This window comes from Tympanuchus pallidicinctus, unplaced genomic scaffold (genome assembly GCF_026119805.1).
Source record: "Tympanuchus pallidicinctus isolate F22 unplaced genomic scaffold, pur_lepc_1.0 scaffold3, whole genome shotgun sequence".
NCBI lineage: Eukaryota > Metazoa > Chordata > Aves > Galliformes > Phasianidae > Tympanuchus > Tympanuchus pallidicinctus.
In genome coordinates, this window is record NW_026294747.1 from 58,487,997 (window position 1) to 58,503,729 (window position 15,733).

At 47.6% G+C, this 15,733-nt stretch overlaps 1 long non-coding RNA gene across 2 annotated transcripts in view; it reads right to left on the reverse strand.

Annotated features, from left to right (window-relative positions):
- Positions 1–3,070: 3,070 nt before the first annotated feature.
- Positions 3,071–15,733, reverse strand: part of LOC128087274 (uncharacterized) — a 74,740-nt gene continuing 62,077 nt past the window's right edge. For both annotated transcript variants that reach the window (XR_008209743.1, XR_008209745.1), the window contains exons 2-3: positions 7,085–7,337; positions 3,071–4,055 (exon numbers count right to left, since the gene is read on the reverse strand). This is a non-coding gene — a long non-coding RNA (uncharacterized LOC128087274). The remainder of the gene's footprint in view (positions 4,056–7,084; positions 7,338–15,733) is intronic.

Here is a 15,733-nt window from a genome sequence, read left to right on the forward strand (position 1 = left end):
AGCAGAACGCAATGTTACAAGTGGAAGAGCTGGAGGTGACGCTGTGATTTCAGAGTCATCCCTGTGGTGCTGTGGTTTCCTCAGCAGAAAGGAGGTGCTGGGGAGCACACATGTGAGCTGGGGACAGCTGTGCCCCACTCAGCCCTTGCTCCAGATGGGGATCCATCTCATTTGCAGACAGCCCCTGCATGCCAGGCACCTTCCTCCATCGCCTCATGCCCGTGTTGCTCACTGAAACTCTTTTCTGGATGCAGAAAACTGATGCTTTGTTCCTCAGAAAAAAAAATTCATCTTTCCCTGATTTTTGGCCACATGCACATTTCCAGGTTCAGCTGATTGGTGGTTACATTTTACTACACGTGATTGTCAAGGAGGAAATCAATAGGAAACCTCTTTTCTTTTCAAGATGTATTGCTGTCAGCAGCAGCTGTACTCCATTCCCAGATCAGGGGCAGAGGATTCATTATTAATCCCACTGCTGGAGGATCCACAGTTCTGACACCTCTGTGCTCCTTATCTCCTTCTTCTCAGTTTCTCCTTCTGTCTGTTTCTGTGCATCCCCAAAAGCTCTCACATCCAGGCCGTGCTGCGTGTGTCACAAGTATAGAAATGCTGAACACCATTCTTTCATTTACGCTACGATCTCCTCTCACACGTGCAGCAGCTGCACGCACTTGGGGCACCGCACGTTTCAAGGCACAGCTCTGCAATGGGACACAGCCAGCCCGGGGCTGAGGGGGTGCAGACCTTTGCTGCAGATGTGCCTCTTCTCACACAGCTGGGAGAGGAGTCCAGCATGGGAGAGGAGTCCAGGAGTCCAGGCGGAGAGGAGGATGGGGTGGGTCCGTGGGTTTCCCTGAGCAGCAGTTCAGGCTGATGAAGCAGGGACTGCAGCAGCAAAAGGAAGCCACCCAAGCACAGCTCTGGAAGTGGGTTTGCTGTTGAAAAGCTTCTGCAGGAAGGCAGCCCTCCACAAACTGAGCTGCACTGAAGTGAACAAGAAGCGCTTGCTGTCTGCTCAAGGAGGCTTTGGTTCCACACAGCTGCACCTGGGGCAGCAGGCAGCACCTCGAGGGGTTTGGAGAAAGGATGAGGCAGGGAAAGAGCTTCTTCAAACTAAGAGCAAAGTGAACAGCTCTAACTGCTGAAAAGTAATAATGATTATCAATGGTGAAACGTAAAGCTCCTCAATACTATCCCTTGTTGCCAGTGCTTTCTGAGCGTTGCACATTTGTACAGTGCTGTTTCTTTAAAGAAGCTGGCCCTGTAACAAACACAGTTACAAAAGTCCTGAAGGGAGAAGGCAGAATTTTGCACCGCCGTTATGCACACATTATGCAAATGTGGAAGGATAAAGGGCAGGGATTGCTCAGCTGAAGAGATATATGGGAGAGCTGACCTTTGCTACGCTTCCACCGCATGGAATGATGTTAGACTGCTAGAAAGACAGAGCAGAACAGCAGCTGAATTAGAGATAGTCAGAAATGCAAGAGCTGCACTGCCCGGCTGCAGCACCTCCTCCCCATCCATCTTCCAGGTTAATGATTCATGACAGACCGATGAAGGTCAAGGATTCTCTTAAGTGTCTCCTCTCTGCTTGATACCCAAAGAAGCAGAGGGAAAGGTAATTACACTGTGGAAGGCTCATCTGTGCATCAAGAATCTGGTACCAGAGGGCCTGCAGGTGTCTGGGGCGGCAAACACCCCCCAGCTCCAAGCAGGAGGAGTACAGAATCTGCAGGGCAGGTCCCCACACAGGGCTCCAGTGACTGGATGTGGCTGGATGCTACATCAGCACAGGAGGAGGAGGGGAGGAAGGCACTTCTTTGCCTCTGATGGCCAAAGCCCAAGCTGTGCTCCAGCAGGCCAGGAAGTGTGATGGGCCTTGGCCCCTGCATCTCTGAGGAGAGCCCCAGGAGCACACACAGGACTCCTCGTAGCCCTCGTTTCTCATTTGCAGCCCTGTGACCCCCAGCTGAGCAGCTGCAGGGAGATGGCAGCAGCTCCTGAGCTGCACCGAGAAACAAACACAGGCAGGGTGTGCACTGACCACTGCGCCCAGCACCCCTCCAGCTGAACACCCGAACACCGTCCCCCAGCACGTACCAAAGGAATGCTAATTCTCAGTGTGCAGCTCCAGGAGGCTGGATAAAAGGAAAGAAGTTCACAATAAGGGCAATGAAGCACTGGCACACGTTGCCCAAAGAGGTGGTAGATGTCCCATCCCTGCAGACGCCCATGGTCAGAGGATGGGGCTCTGAGCACCTGGTGGAGCTGGGAGCTGCAGCATTCATTGCAGGGAGTGGGACCCGACGACCTTCAAAGGTTCCTTCCAACTCAAACCATTCCTGTGATTCTCTGAATGCATGTACAACCTTGCCTGTGAATGCACAAGCTCCAAGCAGAACCAGCGCGTGAAGAATCAGTGGTGTTTGAAATTGAGATGCCTTATGGCTTTAGAAACTCATCAAGGTCAAGCATTTCAGAACAGCACTTCTCTGATTTCCCAGTTCTGCTTTATTCCCATCTTCCAACAAGGTGAAACTTCATTTGACTTTATTAAAGCAATTGTTCATAAGTAAATCCTGTTTCCTGGTTTTCTAGGCAGGCAGAAATAGAAACAATTAGAAATAATTGCTTGGTAATCCTTTGCCTACACGGTTATTTTCTCATCCTCCAGAGTCTGAAATTGGTTACGGAGGAATGTTGGAGTCTTTGAGGCTTTGCTTTTGGGACTGGACTCTGTTTACAAGGCCCTGAGTAGGTCAATTCCTGCGTGCATCTACAAAGACAGCTCTGCTCCGGGAGCACAGTGACACTCCTGCATCACCCACAAGGACACAGCGACCCAAGCATTTGTATATGACAGCATCAAATGGTCAAGAGCTTCCTGACTCACAAAGGATAAAAGCAGACACTTTCAGAACCCACCTCAGCATTTTCTTTTGTGCTTTCTTGGAAAGAAGTTATGGTAAATTTTGAGTAGCACATCCCCCCCCAAAAAACACCTTTCCCCCTGCACACAGACAGGAGAGCAACTCAGCCAAGGAGGAGTGAGGCAACGCAGAAATTAATTTAGGCCATAACCACAACCATTAATTTTATTATTGAAGGTTGTTTGCAATGAAAGCTCCCAGAATTCTTCCAGATAACACATCTGTAGTTACTTAACGTCACCAGGGATGGTGAGCTGCTACCCAAACGGTTGGGTACCTACTTTTTTCCCCATTAAGTAATACAACTGCATGAAGGGAATTAAATTATTTACTGCCATGTAAGCTTCAGAAGTAACCGCTATCCGACCAACGGAACGTCATCACCCACGATAGCCTTCAGTTTCCATCGCAATGCCCCACGCAGCGTGGCTGTGCCTGGCAGCGACACGGAGGGGCACTGCTCTCCCTGTGCTTCCCAGCACAGCGACCCACTGCTGAACCACTCCGTGCCAGAACATCACGACACCGATTGATTTTAAAGTCAGTGATAACTGTTGGTGACACTTTGCCACGGGAGTCTATCGAGCACTCAGAATAATCTCAAATGGTGCGTTTGCATAGGTGGGATATTAATAAAGAGAGGGAAATAAGTTAAAACGCATTTACTGAACAGACCTGTATCATTTATTTCACATCTGTTCGACCAACTCTATCCTATTAAAAAGAGCAATTAATGTTCAAAGGACATGAAAAATAAAACGGCTATAATAAATGGGCACTGCTAATAACTACCACTTCAGTTTGTGTTCTGGTAAATTAATGGCACAGCACAATGCTGAGTATAAATACGCAGTCCCCACTTATGAATGCTGAGCAGTGGCTTTACGACACCCTGCCCAGCAGCGCTGCAATTAATGAAGCAGCCAGCTCAGTGTCAGCAGCCAGTCAAGGACAGGGCATCTCCCCAAGCATCTCTTGGGGAAAGCAGCAAATTTAGTGTCTCATTGTGAAATATTTAAATGGCTCCAATCACTGCATCAGGTTTCTTCAGCTAGAGGGATCCTGGAAGAGCAGATCACTGCTGATGTTCTTGCAAGGCAGAAGAGAGGAGGTTCCTTCCTAGAGCACAGAATGCGGCAGAGGTGGGGGAACAGAAGCAGCATTTCTTAAAATAGGACAGCATCAAATGCACACAATAACAAAAGTATCGACACCTCAGACCCACTACCAGCTTTGATAACATACCTAACATTGACAAAAACCCTACAAGGTGCATTTGTCTTGCTTTTCCCATCTGCCATAACGAATAAAAATCTCTGCCCATTCTCCATAGTTGGTGGCAGCTAAATTCTTAAAATAAAAACATTCTCTTTGAATGGCTTTTTAAACACAAGGACAGTAGGTGCTTTAGTAGAGGTTTCTCAAGTAATTGTCAATCGTGCCCTTGAGATCAAGGTGGGCAGACGGTGGATGAACGATGCTGTCAGCACCTCCAGGCTCAGCAGAGCTGATGGGGTCACACTGGTGCCCAGCCTGAAGCGACACTGGCTGGGGTGGCAGAGGGCTGCTGACCTGCACTGAGAACAAGCCCATAGAACAAGGGGCACAGGCACACAGCTGGCAAGTGCTCCAAGCTGAGGGATAAGGCAGCCAGCTGGGGTGCCAGCATCGCATGACACCTCCTGCAGGCAGACACAACACTGGGGGGGGGGTCACCCCAAGCACTGCTTCCCACCAGGAACCCCACAATGAGGCAGCTGACCTGCACAGGGAGATGGAGCCTCCCAGGAGCAGCCCTGCCCCTGCAGGAGGAACAGCCCCCGGCTCCCAGCCAGGATGGAGCCCAGATGGAGAAGGCACGAGGCAACACCGGGGAGAAAAAGTCCCAATGTATTTATTTCCTGTACTTCTGCATACAGAGTAATACACACACTGACACAAAACTTGGTCCTACAATGCCCAAAATCAGGGAAAATAATATTCAGAAAAATGTAGATATTTCAAAAACAAGAAAGATTCAGTTACACAAAGGATGAATAATAAACTGACTGCCACATTTTTCAGCTGAATAAATAGCATTTATTTGCTTGACAACTGGCACTAACCAGAGCAGCCTGTGATAATGAGGACACAATACATGTGCCTGCAGTTGTTTCTAAACCACACGTCCCCATAGCTAGGCATTAGCCCTCTGCAGGAGTGGTGCATCTCCATCCTGTCAGCTTCCTAAATCCACATTTCCATGTTCCTGTCACTGGCTTGGAATTTAACTGGCAAAATTCTGTCAAGAACTGAAAGGTTAACAGTGAGAATTTGCAGTATGCTCAGAAAGCCACTGTTACTTTCCTGCTGTTGACAGACTTTTTTCTGGCATGGTAAATGCTGCTGACAAGATTACAGGAACATGGGTCCAGGTAATGACAGGCACACAGGGCAGAGATTCTCAAGGCAAGCTGACCAGAGGCTCAGAGGTGCTGCACAGCCCATGGAGGAGGTCTGTTAAACTGGACTTCTGCGAGAATGAACACAAGCTTATACGCTGCCTTCCCTTGCAAAGTTGCCAGAGTCCCTTGAAGGGAGCTGGGACTGCTCAGCATTGCAGAACTGCAGCCATACCCCAGTGCTCCACACTGCTGCTGGCACCACACAGCCCTCAGCCAGCCTGCTGGCACTGCTAAGCCCTCTGCCCCTTTGCCCACGGTCCACTCTGTTGTCCCTCCTGCTGCACCAGGACACATAGACTTCAAGGCAAAGGCTCAGTGCAAGCGGCCACCTCCCTTCCCACAGCCTGGAAAGCACGATGTCAGGCCTGGAAAGCATACTGACAAGTCATCACAGCACAGACAGGCCAGGCTTCAGACTTACAGGCAGGCTGGTAGAGTTCTGAATTCAAAGCCATGTGAAATGGCTTTTGAGGATAAACACGCTTTCCTGAAATGGAAACCAGCACCTGAAAGAGTGATGGCTTCCAAGATAACCTGGAAACTTATTTCAGATGAGAATGAGACCTAGAAAAACTTAAGGCCCTTGAAATGAGCTTTCAGGGAAAGCAGTACAGAGGCACTGCAGCAGTCAGCATGCAGAGCCCTTCCATGTGGCACTGCCAGCCTCCAGCTGGAGAGCACCCAGAGCCAGGAACAGAGTCTGCTTTGGGCATGGCAATGGCCATCAGCTGGGCACACTTTGGGGTAGAAGATCAAGGTCTTACATTTGCCAAAAACAATTGAAAGAAGTGAAAATGATAGTGCAAGGAGAGGGCGGTGCAGTCAAAGCAGCACAGAAGGAAGCTGGCATCTGTATTCTTATCAGAAATTAGGAGTTAATGTAGGAAATTTGTGCTGAGAAAGCTGCAGAAAATTGGCCCCCAGATTCAAGGAAAGCTTGGATCATGGATCATCGGTAATCAGTGCTGGATTATCTCAACAGTAACTGTGGAAAAGAGTGTTTCTTCTAGAGCTAACAGACCACAGTCCTCTTTCCCAATTCCCATCTCAAATCTGCAATTACAACACTGACTTCGTAGAAAACACGTCACTATTCACTCATTCTAGGCAGCCTAGTGGATCTAAAGAGGGAAAAACCCAAAATACCATAATTATTTCTAAGAAATACTGAGTAGTCCTGTTAACGGCTGTGACACCTTATCTCACTTTGGAAATCACTTACTGTCATTAGTAGAGATGTTATCAAGTGGCACTTAATATCTACCCCTGGTTTCCAGCAGCTACGGCGCATTGTAGTAAATGAGCCAGATAAATCTGATTACCTTCCTTCATTCCTTCCTCCTCGCTCAGGAACCAGAAGTGTTTTGGCTGCCAGCTCCCAGGCTCACACCAACTGGGCATCCTCCTCCCAACAGAGCTCCCTTACTCCCTCAGCACCCTGCACATCTCACTGCTGCTCACCATAGAATCACAGAATTGCTCAGGTCGGAAAAGACCTTAAGGACCATTGAGTCCAACCCCAGCCCAACCATCCTACCCCAACTCTAACAGCCCACCCCTACATCACGGCCCTGAGCACCACATCCAAACGGTTTGTAAGCACATCCAGGGATGGTGACTCAACCACCTCCCTGGGCAGCCCATGGCAGAGCTTCACAGCCCTTTCTGCAAAGAAGTGTTTCCTGATATCCAACCTAAACTTACCCTGGCACATTGAAGTCATTTCCCCTCGTCTCATCACCAGTGAGAAGAGACCAGCCCCACGGGATGGAAGGTTGGATGCAGACACCCAGTAGCTTCAGACTCCTTGCTTGCTCTTTCTCCCTACCCACAAAACACTGCAGGAGTCAGAAGGTCTTGTCCCAGGACGGATAGGAATGATGCTCACTGTCAGCACTGCCCGAAGTGTGGGGAAGGAACCAGGGGTCACTGCCTTGCTGCATGGAGCTCCCCAGAGCTGTGAAAGCACAGGAAATCAGATTCTCATCTCATCTCTATTTCTCATTCTAATTCTCATCTCTAAGAACATGCTACCTCACTGTGATATCATTTCAGATCCCTAGGAAGGCCTCTCCAGGTGGCTGAGATCTTCTGCATTATGCAGAAGTCTTCATTCTCCATTAGATTTAAAACAAGTGAACAACAACAAAAAAAGCTAAGAGTGAAAAAGAGAGGGACAAGGCAAACATAAGGAGTATACAGTAAGGAGTGTTCCAGTCCCAATTTTGTGTTTCATTGCATTGGAAAAACCTGAATGGGGCAGAACACTGGAAGAAGTTCCATATATAAAATACAAAAAAGTCATAAAAGAGAGAAGCGATGGTGTTGCCTCTCAAGAGGAAAATGGGCTTAAATCCATTCTGAAGCTGCTTTATGCATAGAACCTTTCAAGAGGAGGTTGAAGAATTGAAAGCTACAACCATTTACTGATGGCTTCAGTTTTATGAGAATTCAGCACCTCCCTCCCACAGTTTCTAACAGAAATATGTACCTGTACACACATACTTACTCTATTTAGCTGTAGAATTAAATCTGGAAAAAAGGTATTCATCTAAAGCGAGACTAAAAGAAAAAGGAGGAAATAATGGGAGGGTGGAAGGAGATATGGGATAAAAAGAAAGAGATAATGGACACAAAGTCATCAAAATCTGCTGCTATTCCAAAGAGCAGTGGTCTGACACTGGGCAGAAATCCCAACCTGACAAAATAGGACAAAAATGAAGCAGAAAACCGAAATAACTTTCAGATACTGAAATTAACTTTTCTCTGTAGTATTTGCTGATATTACCTAAGGCAAAGCAAAAGGGTAAAAACTAAAATCACATAATTTACTGAGTAGACTTCTTGAAAGCAAGAGGAAGCACCGCATCCAACACAACCAATGCAGTTTGGGAAACGGCGGTCAGAACTAAACTGCAACCATGGCCAAACTCCAGTTTTGCTCAAGCATTTGTGGGAAATCAACCCCAGGGAAGGAAATGAAACGTTGGCATTAGTCCCTTCCACGTGTCAGACTCATTGGGCCCAAGCTGCAGACCTTTTTCTGACATCACCATCATGCCTACAGCTTGTTACCACAAGCCGTATGTCACAGGGCCAGTCGTGTGCTCTGCAGGAACAGCTCTGCAGCGAAGGTCTGGGTACAAGAGATGGCAAGCGTGCTCCTGCAGCACATCTGCTCACCTCTGCTTGTTGGTCCTGTTACCAGCACCACGCCTGCAGCAGGATGGATGGCCACTGCCCATACATGGGATAAAAAAAACTTCTTTCCTTTCAGACTGTGACAGGTAGTGAGGCTGAGTACAGGCATATGGGAAACATCTCTGCATACAGATTTAGTAGTTCTCCTTGGAATATGCATGGCGTGTTGCTCAATATGTCCTATCACCTCTTCATCAGAATGTGACGGTGAGGAATAAATTTGCATTCTGGTCTATAAAAACATGGTTTCCAACTGAAAGAATACTAAATAAACTGATTTTAGACAGGCTTTACCCACACAAGATTCAAGAGAGCTTGCACTTCAATTTAATTGCTACAGTTTGCCTTTCAGAGAAGCATCATTTCAGAGTAAAATTCCCTCCAAGCTGAAGGCCAGAGGAGCTGCACCAGGCCTGCGGCCACCCAGCCTCCAGCTGAGCATTTTCTCTTTCCCCCTTTCTCTCCATCTTTCTTCCTTTTCAAATGGCACAGAGAAATTAAAGCACCCCTTCAGACACTCTGGGTACCCCCAGCTTTGTTTCCTTCTTGAGATCTATGCAACGTTTTGACTTCCCACTCTTAACAGCAGATCTCAAAAGCTCACTCCAGCTGTAGCACTGGTAAAGCACTGAGGAAAGCATCTCGAAATGAGCTGAGCCAGATCTGGTGCAAGGTGGACCAGCCTCAGTGAGATTCACTGCCCACAGAATCACTGCCAGTATTTGCCTTCTTTCTTTCTGCAGGACTGATGCCACGAACTGTGACTTCACACAAGAGCAACAGAGGGAAAGTTCATCACTCATAATTAAAGAAACAAAACTGTTAAACGCAGTCACCGCTCAATGAAGAAAACACCCACCCCAATACTTAAAGAGAAGAATTGGAAGCTCTTCCTGCGTGAGGAAATCCTCTTCATTACACAATCTGCACAGAGCAGCTCCTCAAATGAAGCTGGAAATCAAAGCAGGATGAGAAATGGCAGCCTTCCAACAAGGGCTCAGAGAAGTGGAACAAAGGACCAGTGACCTGAAACACCGCACAAAAGAACTGAAATCTGTATTTTAAAAGCAGCATCCCCAGAAGCCGCTTAAGAACAGTTTTTCAGCATTTCAGCGGCACTTCATGGAGCACTTTAAAGATCAGCACTTGAATTGTGCACTTCAAGTGCATTATCGGATAAATGCAGCCCTTTGCCTGCGTATGTGAATGACTCTGAAGACACACTGCGTTCCCTGACTGTTGACTACCTGTGCTTGCTAGGACACTGTCAGGCTGCTGAACGCTTCTGCCTTTTCTCTGTCCTTCCCTGCACACAGCTCACACGGGGTCTCCTCAGCCACATGTGCGCCCCGAACGCAGCAGTGACCACCTGCAGGTGGAAATCCACACATTGCTTTGGGCTGCCCCATGGAGGGAGTGCAGACAGCCCCAGATGTGCCCAGCACACATCACAGCACTGCTCACCCAGTGCTTCGCAGCCCGGCTCCCCCCAGGCCGTTGCTCTCACCTGCCCAGAGGCAGCTCTGCCAAGCTTGCTGCCACCCCACAGCGCAGCGCCCTGCAGCACAACAACCGGCCGTCTCCATCGGTCACTGGTGCCAAAGGGAAGGGAGGGCTGCCCACAGTCTGAGAAGTAAAGGTCAGCCAGAATGCCTTCTACACTCGAGGAGAGAGCGCTAATGTAGTTACGTGTAAGTACAGACAGGATGACCTGCTAAGGGACGGATCATTTATTCCATCTACAGTGAACTTTAAGGAACGTTTAAGGTTGTTCAATGTTTCAGATACACCTCATGCTCTAAAAGAGGAAGAAAAAAAACAGAAAAAACACCTGATTTTCTTACCTCTCTCGTATCTTCGTGCCTGTTCAAATTCTGATGGAAATACAAGTATGTTATTTCATCTGTAGCACAAATAAGCCATAATCTCATAATTCATAGCAAACAGTCCCTGCCTAAAACCAAAGGATGTCCTTGGTATGGCATTTAAATTGCAAGCATTAGTTCAGGAGATGGTCATCTGTGCAGGAAGCAAAATAATACATCTTGCCTTCTGAATGAGCTTCTCCTTGGATGCTGGACTTTCACCTCTATGTTCTTCAGATCACTCAAGTGAATGTGATGGCCTCAGCACTTTCAATATTACACCAGGTTTCTTAGTCCCAAACCATCCCCAAGCTCAGCAAAATTCGTAATGATTGTCACTCTCCATTTCGTATAGGTCCAACACAAAATGAGATTGAGCTGAATTATTGTCTCGAGAGCCTGTTCAGGACATGTTAAAAGAGAACAGCAGGGCATTTGAAGCCCACTGCTGTTTCTGATGACATTCACTCATATTACAAACTACAGCCTTCAGTTTCCAATCCTATCAATCCTTTCTCTCTCTCAAGTACTAAATTAATCCTATTAAAAAGTGTCAATTAAACTGGTCAAATTTTTGATGGTATTAGAAAGTACTTGATGCATTTTCTGCCCTTTAATTTTATGAAATAGCAGAGGATAATTCTGCAAAAATAAAGCCCCTCTAGCTATGAGCTTATCTGATTTGTTTTTCATTTTTAATTACATTATGCTGAAACAATCTTTTTCTCTTTTTGTAAACAGGAGAGAGATTATGTTTGCATTACTCACAAAATGAGGTGCTACTGCTAAAAGGGACGTACAAAGATAACAGGGAAATACTCACTGGGAGATCCTGCTGAGGAAATTTGAAATTTTCACCAGTGCAATCGTTGCAAACATTATCGATGATGCTGACTGCAGTGGTGAAAATTTCAAGTCACATCAGCAGAAATTTATTTTCTTAACTGAGCAGAAAGGTGTTTTGGTTTTTTTTTTCCCCATCCCTGTGCTTTTAAGGAAATGAACAAACACACTCCATACCTTCCAGTGATGTAGACTAGAAGTGTCCCAACTGAGCCACATCCCAGCTGATGTAAATGCCACGGCTCTGCTGAAGTCAGCAGAGGACCTCAGTTGCCACTAGGAAGGGCATTTGGTGGCCGTTCCCATGCACATCCAGAAGCCTCCCAGCAGTCACAGCCCTGGAGGCTCTGCCATGGTTTGCCTATGGGACGCATTCACAAGACTCCAAGGTGCCCAAAGTAGGCAGTGGTGGCTGGACGTGGCTCTCACACACAGCTCCCTGCTGGCCTGTGGCTGGCTGGCAGCAGGCTGAGATGGCACAAGCACTGACAACGGTATGCAGGCAAACATTAACAGCTGGATATCTTCTAAACCAACAGATAGAACGACTGCCTGTGACTAAAGCCATCCACACACTTTTCCAACAAGTTGTTTCCGTCTCCAGAAGAGAGAGGAAGAAGGCTACAGCTCTGCAGGGATGCGGGGGACGATGATGCAGGCTCCATAAATGGAAAGGAAGAAGCGAGGAGCGGCAGAATGATGGAACCAAGGGATCTGTGCTCTCCTCCAGTGGGATGAATGTTCTCCCGTGGGTACCTCCCCACTGCCTCCAGCAAAGTGCCAGTGATGGCCATGGCACCTCCCATACATGCACAGAACGTGGACACACTGGGAGCCCGGGCTGGCAAAAGCATCTTGGGGAAAGGACTGCCATGCACTGGGGAACACAGAGGTGCACCATAGGAAACAATGCCACAGCAGTGGTGGCCACAAGGTGCTGCCCCCAGCATGGGCAGCTGGAGATGGTGTTAATGCTGCAGCAGTTACTGCTGTACACAGGCTCAAAGAAAGCAATACTACCAGCTGCCAATTAAGTGACAGAGGATTAGGACATCAGCTGGAGGTCCAACTTCAAGAGCAGAGAGACAAGAAATAAAAATAGCTCTCAATTTTACACATATATCTTTATAATAAAGAAGTGTTCACATCCACATTTATGTGCCTGAAATCCAGTCCCAGGGGAGCTAGTTCTTCCCATTGACTTATCTCAACGAATTCCTCTTCAAAAGTTTACTTAATTAGACCTTGCTTAAAGTGCAGCACAATGTTGACTGGCCTTACAGCTCTCTGCCTACTTCCCAGACAATTTCTCTAGATACTGCATTTCTGTGCTACGTAAGGCAGTAGGTACCTCCATCTCTTTGCTGTACTTCTGTATCAACTGACAAAATTCACACAAGGCATTTCTGGATGTGTTTAACATGAATCTGGGCAAGCACAAAAAAAAATAAAGAACTTCTGTGCATCCAGGTTTGGAGCACTAATTGCTGGAATGGCTTTCTGAAAGCAGAACAACACTATAAGGAACCATTCCTACACATGCCTGTTGCTGATATTTAGCTAATACATCTTGCTGTGGCTTTGACTCTCCCTTCTTTCTTCTGAAATGCTTCCATACTGAGCACCCTTAACAGCCAGCAACACATCCTCAGTGATCTCTGTGGGTGAGAGTTTTCAAAACTACATCAGATTCAACAGCACCAGAAGAGAGAGGCAGACACACTAATAAATCCAGGGAAACTAAATGAAGGATTATTTTTATCTGGCAGATTGCTTACTTTGAAATGCTCTTGAACTGGAAGTCACGGAATTGCAACCAAGAGTTGAACAAATCATCCTGAGGGCTTGCTGCTGAGAAATAACATCCAGGTTCTAGTCAAAAGTTTTCATGGAGCTCCCCTGGTTTTCCATGTGCTCTGCATTGTTCATTCAGGACTGCAAGACTTTGCCAGGAGATGTGGCACTGCCCTGATACACAGCACGCCACTCAGATGCTGCTCAGGCACCAGGAGCCCAGGTCCAAACCCACAAAGTGGGACAACCAAGTCTCAGCAGAGCAGCCCTGCCTTGGCAGCCCCCTCCTGCCTCCATCACTCCTTCAGTGTTGTTAGTGAATAAAGAATACTTACAGAGTAAAAAGCATCCCAGAAAACCACCGAGCAATTTAGGGGATTATTATTGATATTTTCAGTTGATTTATGTTCCAGCTCAGTTTGCCAGTGCTATGCCACTTCAACACAACACGAGGCTGCATAGCACCTGCAGAGCACTGCCTGAAACCAAACTGATGAATGCCAGAGTGGGATCCTGAGAGGAGGACCATTGCACAGCAAGAAATAGTGGCAGTTTGTTTATCATGCAGCAAGAAATAACAATGGTTTGTTTGTTGTGCATAGATTGAATAGCAGCACGAGTGTTCCAGGAACCTCTTTCAGGTTTCTCAAAGTGCTTTGTTTCTGTTTTATTTTAAGGCACTGGAGTTGCGTTTTGCCCCTGAACTCATGTTTGTTCTTGCACAGACAGATCTTACTTCAGCTGAATGGGTTTATGTGATCCTTCTGTAAAGATATAAACAGTAACCTGTATTTCAGTGCAGCTGCTACGTCTTAAGTTCAGCATCTACAATGGGTCAGCACCTGAGCATTTCAAAAGGATCAAAATAAAGTGGGGAAGAACAAGCTGGCTCTTTGCAGCTCAGGAGTCAAACTTCCTGACAGCTAGCAGAAAGGAATAAAGAACAAGAGCCTGCTAAACACAACCGAGGGCCTCAGCCATCTGCAAGCAGGTGTAATACCTGACAGCACGTGGTGCAGCACAGCTCCCAGGGGATCTGCTGAGCCACCCTGGAACGCCTGCTGCCCGTGGTGACAGGGCTGAAGGTAAAGGCAGCACAGATTGGCACAGGTGCTGGCTGTGAGGAGGTGGCACGATGCCACAGAGAACTGCTGTGCATCCACCCCAACAGCACCAACAGCCAGCAGGGCTGGTGCAGGGCTCCGTCAGGGTGCTCCACAGCAGCCACGTTCCTCCCCAGCTGCAGACAGTGCCAAGAGCACCCAGCAACCATGGTGGGATACCAGCCTACCGTGGAGCAGCCAAGCACAGAGGATGCACGTTCAGGTACCAAGCAGTCCAGCAGTTTTTTTTAATAAGTGTGAATGAGCAGCACAAGACACTGTCAGATGAGAGCACCGTGCTCCACACAGCTCCAGCGCTCTGCACTCAGGCTGCTCCCACTCCAGCATTTCTGCAGCCAGGCAGCCCCCTGTGCCATGTTAGGGGACAGAGCCTGGGCCAGGCCCCACCATGGCCACCCTTCATGGCCCCACAGCCTGCAACCACTCCCTGCAGCCTGCTACTGCACAGGCCATGCTCAGCTCTTGACACATGCCATGGAAAATAGTGGGCTTTATTCCATTTTTTAAAGCCCCGTTTGATCCCAAGACAGACCCTGCCAGGAAGGGTGAGATGTGGCCCTGCCGTGATGCATGGCAAACCGAGCCCTGTGTGGGATCCCCACGGATGGGACCCACAGCTGTGCTGGGAGCCAGGCAGCCCAGAGACTGAGGGGAAAAAAAACCAAACAAAAAAATCACATCTCTCTTCAAACACCAGCTTTGCCAAGTAGGAAACAAACATCAAAACAGCTTCTGCACTGAAGATGCACTGCATTCACCAGTGCCCCTTCCCAACAGAAAATACCTTCTGGCTCTAAGATCCCCTCTCTGATTAAAGTTTTTTGGAACTAGCACATTCTTGTAATACATTTTGATGAAATCCCATTCTCCAGTGCAATTGTACACTGGATCATCTCCAGATCACACCAGCACGAGCACTGTGAATCAGGCTCAGGAGAATACACAGTGGCTATGAAACCAGCATTAAACCACCCACAGTAGGAAGTCCAAAATGCACGGCTCACAGAGAGCAAGTGTACTCTCACAAGAAAACAACAAAGATATAAAAAGAGGAAAAAAGAACTTAAGTGATTAAGTCTCTCCATTGTCAAGCAAACGTCAATCAGCTGAGGCTTTTTTTTTTCCCGCAGCAGTATGGACTGAAATCCACCCCGTTGTGTTAACAGGAGAAATGATATAAAATCTGACCCCCAGGCCTTGGCCAGATCCTCCAGTCAATCCATCATGCAGAAGTGTTGGAAGTCTCTCCTGCCCAAAGCACTGCCATCCTGTGTGGGAGGGAAGCCACCAGGCAGAGAGAAGGGCAGGAGCAGTGCCTAGAAAACAACCCAGGCACAGCTGGAACACGTAGGGCAATCATCTCAAGCATTTAGAAGCCTTAACATGGCATTTCCATCACATATCTGACTGCTGAAGGACTTTTGCTCCCAAACTTGGGTTCATGCATACAGCAGCTTGCAACCGGCCATCGGGCTGAAGGTGCAAGACTTGCTGTGTAATTACAGCAGAGCTGTGCAGGCATATGA